Below are 5897 nucleotides of genomic sequence, written 5' to 3'. Positions count from 1 at the left end.
TCCTTGATTGCTTATCCACATTCAACAATGGAAGTGCATTGATTACATAGGCTTAGGCGGAGGAGATCATGTTGCGAACGGCTTCCGCCACGGTGGCAAGCACGGCTTCTATCTTCTTGAACTCCTTTTTTTGTCTCTTCTTGCCTTTGGAGGTAAGAGCTAATATCTCTTTGTTGTGCTAGCTTGAAGGCATGGAGAGACTCATCCATAGGAGGTGGTGTGGGAAGAGATGGTTCATTATTTGGGAGAAAGGGCTCATAATTAGAAGGTGGTTCATCTTGATAACGATATGGAGATGGTGTATATGGAGGTGGTTCTTGGAAGTAATTGTGTTAGAATTATGGTAGCTCCATGTATGGTTCATAGGGCTCATAAGGTGATTGATATGGTGGATAAGGATTAGGGTCATATGGAGGTGTTTGGTGATAAGGGACTTGTGAGTATGGTGGTTCAAAATTATGTTAAGGAGGTGGTTCATAGGCATATGGTGGTGATTGTTGACAACTACAATAAGGATCACCACATCCATTAGATTGATATGCATTAGGAGTAGAATTATACCTATAACGGATCGGAGGAGGTTGTTGCCAAGAAGGTTGACAAATCCTTTGAGGTTCCTCCCATCTTTGATTGTTCCATCCTTGATGCATATTTTCATTGTAGTTTCCATTTTCTACAACATAATTTGAACCAAACTCATAGCCAAAGGGGTGAGAATTCATGATAGAAAATAAAAACAAAGGCTAACAAAAATAAGCAACAAGTCCTAAACCTAACAAAAACTAACAAACAAGCAAAAGGCAAACATATTCACATATTCACAATAGTCAATAACATAACACCATTGCAATTCCCTGGAAACGGCGCCATTTGATTTAAAGGAAATTGATTTGTCTGGTATAGAATTTCACAAATGAAGTCTCGTTGCAAGTATAGTTCTAAACCAACAAACAATCCTCAATCAATATTTGCTTTGGTTGTCACAAGTACAAACCCCAATGAAAATTTACCGAAGTACTCAAACCTCGGTCGTCTCACAAGGAATTGCAATGAAGTGATCAATTATTGGCTATGAAGAAAGTAAATAACAAGAACTAATAAAGAAATGGAAAGAGCTCTTGGCTAGACATGGGTAATTGAGATCACCATCCTTGTCTAAAAACCATACATTGATAATTATGAAGGACCAACCCATTTAGTCTACTCCTATACTTGAAGTAAGTATAATGTCTACCTCTAAGCATTAAGTACTTCAAATAGGCTTGATCAGTATCAATCCATAAGTCCTAACCTAGCTACTAATTGACTTAATAGTAGGCTAGAGTCAATGGTTATCAAATTGACCACATAGGGTTCTCAAATCACCAATTCAATGAGACCCAATGACTCAAGGTCACTCAATTCCCTTAGCCTAGGCCAAGAGTCAAGAAAACTACCCAAAAACTAGTGAAAATATTCTATCAAACACCTAGTGTGCAATAAAAGTAAACATCAGAAAATACAAGAATTAGTGAAACCCATAACTAACACAAGCAAGAAATCAACAATAGCAATTAAGATAAACATAAAAAGGACATGGAAACATGAAATTGCATTAAAGGAAAATTAAATCCACAAGAGTGCATGAACATAAAAGTAACAAAATAAGGGAAATACAAGTAAAACTAGAAGAATAGAGATGTAACAACAAGTAATTAAGAAGAAAAACTAAATCAAAATAAGAATTAAAAGTTGGATTTAAGAAAATTAAACCTAAACTACTCTAAATTCTAGAGAGAAGGGAGAGCTTCTCTCTCTAGAATTCTACCTACAATATGATGAAAACTACACTATGGTTCTCCCCCCTCAATCCCTTGCCATCTTTGGATTCAAAAGCATCAGAAATGAGTTGGATTTGGGCCTCCTTGAGCTCAGAAATTGCCCCCAGCGTATTGCCCTTAAGTGAGTCACGTGACCAACATCACGCGTGCGCGTGGATGACACGTGCACGTCGCTTGATGATTCTTTGGTCACGCGTGCGCATGGGGTGATGCGCGCGTCGCTTGCGAATTTCCATCTCACGCGTACGCGTGGGTGACGCGTGCGCGTGGCCTTCAGTTCAGGAAATCCTCAATTCTTCATGAATTCTCCATTTTTGCATGCTTTTTCTTCATTCCTTCCACCCAATCTTTGCCTTCTAATCCTGAAATTACTTAACAAACATATCAAGGCATCGAATGGAATTAAAGTGAATTAAAATTAGCAATTTTAGGGCCTAAAAAGAATGTTTTTACTCTTAAGCATAAATTAGGAGTAATTCACAAAATCATGCTATTTCATTGAATAAATGTGAGAAAAGATGATAAAATCCCCTAAAATCAACACAAGATAAACCGCAAATTTGGGGTTTATCACCATCTACCCATTCTCACCTTTCTTACTCCTCATAGAGTGAATAATTTCTTGAGTAATAATAATATTGTCGGATGCATGTTTTCCTGGAACAAAACTACATTGAATGGGAGCAATAAATATCTCCATAACACTCCTCAATCTCCTTGCCAGAATTTTTGTAATCACTTTATAGGAGCCATTGCAAAAACTGATGGGGCGCAATTGTTTAAGACTAGTGATGGAATCAGCTTTAGGGATCAAAGTTATTAGAGCTTCATTAATTTCCTCAATCTATTTGGGGTTCATGAAAATCCTCTCTACCAAATTGCATAAGTCAGGATCGACTTTATCCCATTGATTATGAAAATTTTTTTTGCATGAATTCCATCCCTTCCTTGAGCTTTAAGCCCACCCATGCTAAAAAGAGACTCCTTGACTGCAATAGAACTCACATTACCTCCAATAAAATTCAGCTCATCAACATATAAGGGAGGAAAGACTTGATTAATAACATATGGAACATCAGACAGCTCATCATGATATAACTTATAAAAGAAGGAGTTAGCCATACTTTCCAAATGGTTTGTATCCGAGACCCAGTTACTAGCATCATCTTGCAGAGACAAGATTTTATTTCTTCTTCTTCGAGCCATAATCATCCCATTAAAGTATTTGGTATTACGATCCCCAAATTCTATTCTTTTGCATCACATTTTTGGTACCAAATGAGTTCTTCTTGTATAAGGATTTCTTCACACACTCTCTTTATAGCTGAATTTGAAGATTCTCTGTAAAAAAGGATTGCTATTGTTTTTAAGAACCAACGCTATACCATGGAGTCTTCTCAAGATTTTGTTTTTCCTTCTTATAATATTACCAAAGACTGTATAATTTCACTGTCTGAGCAAGTTAGTAAAGTCATTTAAGAAATTGGACTACGAGTTGACCATCTTCCAACCACTATTAACAAGATCCCAAAATCAGGGTGGGTGAGCCACTCATCTATAAATCTGAAAGAACGTCTTCTTCTATTGGGAGAATGATTAAGCTAAAGCTGAAGGTTTAGGGTTTAGGGTGAGTGATCAGATTTCATCATAGACAAATGACTGACTCTAGTCTCAAAAAAGAAAATTTGCCAATCTAAATTACTCATAACTCTGTCTAACCTTTCAACAAGATTACCCTTCCTCCACATAAAGGGCCATCTAGAATAACCCATATCAATTAAGCCCCAATCAGAGACTCAAGATTGAAACTCATTACAGGCACTTCTATTTTGACTCATACTACCACCTCTTCTTTTTAAATTATGTAGGATAGAGTCAAAATCCCCTAGTACACACCAGGGCGAGTTCATATCATCACTAATAGCCCTAAAATTGTCCCAGAGACTTCTTCTATTGATCTTCGGAGGGCTTCCATAAACGACAGTGATAAAGACAGTACAAGAGTTTTTAATAGCAACTTTAAGATGAACAAATTAAAAATTGTGGCTGATTACCTCAACATCTCAGATGTTCAAATCCCAAAGACACCTGATGCTCCCTGAGTGGCCTCTAGCTTCCTCAGAGTAGCTGCTATCAAAGCCTAATCTGTTCCGAATATCTCTTCTTCTATCGCTGGTGATATGGGTTTTCAGAAGGATAATCATCCCAACATCATACTCTTTCTTCAAATCCCTAACGAGGGTAGTGAATGTTCTTCCTCCAGCTTCACGATAATTTCAAGATATTAAATTAATTGAGAATATGTTATAAGAGGACAGAAGTATAATCCAAGTATCGAAACAATCAATTGAGAGCTTTCGCCATAGATGCTCTAGAGACTTGTCAGAATGAAACTAGCCAACACCCACATCACATCTTCTTTACTCAATTTTCCAACATCCAGCTATTTATCCAGGGAAAATTCAGCCCTCTTGCTAGTTTCACCAGGATGAAAAATAGAATTTGAAATATGAAGCAGTTTGAAGCGGCCCTCGCTAACATCTCGCAAAGTAGTTGCTGCCGATCCTGGGTTGAGGGTTTTGAACATTGTACATTGTTCACGCTGCATCTCTCTCATCATCTCCATCACCACAAGTTCCATGCCTTCATCTACCTTCTTTTCCTTCGAAGGTTTGATAGGTTCCTGGGTCGGGTTCTGCTTCACCATCATGGTCAAAGGTTCCATGGTTAGTTTGTTTTTTTGTTTATTGATTTTCCTTGCACATTTGGGCCAAGCTTCAAAAGTGCTGCCTTCTTTTTTTTCTGGGAATTTTTTCCAACCCCGATTCTTGGGACTCTTTATTTGTAAATAGTCGTCTCATGTATCTCTTGTGGGCTATTCTCCATAGGCCCATTTTATATGGTTTCGTTTAGGTCTTTTAGCACATACAACGCAGCTCGTGTATTTTCTGTGTCCTATGCATTATAGTCCTCCTGGAAGATATTAAATCGGGATCCTCTTTATAAAATGCGATTAAAATCATGGCTATTTCTTTCTATATTAGTATGGATTTCTTTCCCGTTGGAAGATTCCTTAACATTTATTCATATATAATGAATAGATAAAATTACAGTTTAGCTTCAAAGTGATTTTTTATTGGCTGTATATACTAAAATAATTTTTGAAATATTAATTATATAAAAATATTATTTGTATACTAAAATCAGTCGTCTATATATTTATGTATAAATACTATGAGTTTTTAATTCGTTTTTAATGTTTATTTTGTATTCCAACATATCTCTTCCTCTATTGCCGCTAATATGGGTTTCTAGAAGGATGATCATCCCAACACCATACTCTTTCTTCAAATCCCTAATGAGGACAGGGAACGTTCTTCCTCCAGCTCCACAAAAATTTCAAGATATTAAATTTATTGAGAATATATTATAAGAGAGTGGATGAATAATCTAAATATCGAAATAATCAATTGAGAGTTTTGCCTCAGATGATCCAGAGACCTATTCAGAATGAACCTAACCAGCACACACATCACCATCTTTTTACTCAATTTTCCAGCATTCAGTTGCTTATCCGAGAGAATTTTAGCTCTTTTGCTAATTTCACCAGGATGGAAAATAGAATTTGAAATATGAAGCGATTTGAAGCGGCCCTCGCTAACATCTCGCAAGGTAGTTGCTGTTGATCCTGCGTGAGGGTTTTGAACGCCGTATATTATTCATGCTATATCTCTCTCATCATCTCCATCACCATAAGTTCCATGCCTTCATCTACCTTCTTTTCCTTTGAAGGCTTGATAGGTTCTTGGGTCAGGTTCTGCTTCACCATCATGGTCAAGGGTTCCATGGTTAGTTTATTTTTTTTGTTTATTGATTTTTCTTACACATTTTGGCCAAGCTTCAAAAGGGCCGTCTTCTTTTTTTTTTTTTTGCGGATTTTTTTCGATCCCAATTCTTGAGACTCTTTGTTTGTAAATAGACCTCTCATGTATCTATCTCTTGTGGGCTATTCTCCATAAGCCCATCTTGCATGGTTTCGTTTAAATTTTTTAACACATGCAACGTAGTTCCCGTATT

Source organism: Arachis ipaensis, chromosome B03 (genome assembly GCF_000816755.2).
Source record: "Arachis ipaensis cultivar K30076 chromosome B03, Araip1.1, whole genome shotgun sequence".
In the NCBI taxonomy this organism is placed as follows: domain Eukaryota; kingdom Viridiplantae; phylum Streptophyta; class Magnoliopsida; order Fabales; family Fabaceae; genus Arachis; species Arachis ipaensis.
The sequence above is the reverse complement of the archived record's forward strand: the minus strand, read 5'-3'. Positions refer to the sequence as shown.